Consider the following 1,843-nt stretch of genomic DNA (forward strand, 5'->3'; position numbering starts at 1 on the left):
AAAGAAAGAAAGACAGACAGAAAGAAAAGAAAGAAAGAAAGAAAGAAAGAAAGAAAGAAAGAAGGAAAGAAAGAAAGAAAGAAAGAAAGAAAGAAAGAAAGAAAGGTTTTCTTCTTTCTTTTTTTAAAAAAAACACTGTGGTGTTTAAAGTTTTAAGCACTGTGGTCCCAGCTCCTTAGAAGGCTAAGGTGGGAGGATTGCTTGGGCCTAGGAGGTTGCAGTGAGCTGAGACTGTACCACTACATACCAGCTTGGGTGACAGAGTGAGACTCCATTTCAAAAGAAACTCAAAGGCACTTCGGACTCCCACTGCACTCCTTAAAAATTCAAATAGGGAACTGATGGGTTCAGCACCATCTACTCCCAACCCAATCAGAAGGAAGTTATTTCACTGATTGTAAAGGAGCACTCATTTGAGGCTGTGGGAAGAAGCAGGGTTTCTTAAACAGTGATGATCCAAAACACCTGCATTAGAATCACTAGGGAGGCTTACTGAAACTCCAGATTCCTAGATCCTTCCAGGATCATAGCAATTGTAAGCTCTGGGGTTGGGGTCCCAGAATCTGCAGTTTAAAAGAACCTCAGGCAGGGCCAGGACTAGAGTGAGGCAAATAAGGTGTCAAGGGTGCAAGATTTAAGGAGGTATTCACTCTCAGGTTTGCACAAGGGCAAAATCTTCCCTGAGAGGGAGTGGGTCCTTACATTTTGTGTCCATGCCTTGGTTGCCTCATCCCAGTCCTGGTCCTACATTTACAAGACCCTAAGAGCTTGGAGAGCAGCCAAGCCTTCTCTCCATCCTTGTATTCCCAGCAGCTAGTACAGAGCTGCACTATCTAAAACGAGGCCACTAGCCATAGCTGCCTACTCAAACACTTTCAACATGGCTAGTCCAAATTGAGACGTGCGTGCCGTAAGTGTGGAACACACACTGGATTTTGAAGGCTTAGTATGGGAAAAATAATGTAAAATATCTCATTAATCCTGAAGGCTCCAAGGGGTGAAGAAAATAATCTCAATTTCTGATGTTGATTACATGTTGAATTGACAGTTTTGGATGTATTAGGCTAAATCAAATATATTATTAAAATTAATCTCAGCTCTTTATGTGGCTCCTGGAAAGTTTAAAATTACAAATGTGGCTATTACTGTATTTCTATTGGACAGGGCTGGCACAGAATTCCCTATTTAAAAGGTCCCACATTGCTGCAAAAAGGCAGATTGTACTGAGACATGGTAACAAGCAACAGAGCTGGTTTTAACCCTGTTTGATCCAGTAGTGACAACTCAGCCAATGAACATGTTTGTTAAAGTTCGCCCATCAAAAAGAGACTTGCTCCAATGAGCTCCTTTCTGAAATGCCAGCCAGACAACAACCATCTCACGTAATCATGGTGAGTAATCATGACCTCTAACGCTCTGTAAACCACACCCCCTCAAAAACACAAAAAACCGGCCAGGCGCGGTGGGTCAGGCCTGTAATCCCAGAACTTTGGGAGGCCGACGCAGGTGGATCGCCTGAGGTCAGGAGTTCGAACCAACCTGGCCAACTTAGTGAAACTCTGTCTCTACTAAAAATACAAAAATTAGCCAGGCATGCTGGTGCATGCCTGTTAATCCCAGCTACTCAGAAGGCTGAGGCAGGAGAATTGCTTGAACCAAAAATAAATAAATAAATAATGGTTTTCTTGTTTCTTTTCTTAAATGTAGCTATTTTTGATTAAATGTTATGTTAACATGTGCTCCTTTATTACTATTTTTAAATGAATTCATAAATATTTCTTAAATTTTGGTTTTAATTTTTAATACAGCAAATATAGACAACATAAGCCACATAAATACATAT

General features: G+C 40.9%; 1 protein-coding gene across 1 annotated transcript in view; it reads right to left on the minus strand.

The window, feature by feature from the left end:
* PECR (peroxisomal trans-2-enoyl-CoA reductase) overlaps positions 1-1,843 on the minus strand; it is a 39,362-nt gene that overhangs the window by 4,927 nt on the left and 32,592 nt on the right. The window lies entirely within an intron of this gene.

The sequence above is a fragment of the Piliocolobus tephrosceles genome, chromosome 11, assembly GCF_002776525.5.
Source record: "Piliocolobus tephrosceles isolate RC106 chromosome 11, ASM277652v3, whole genome shotgun sequence".
NCBI lineage: Eukaryota > Metazoa > Chordata > Mammalia > Primates > Cercopithecidae > Piliocolobus > Piliocolobus tephrosceles.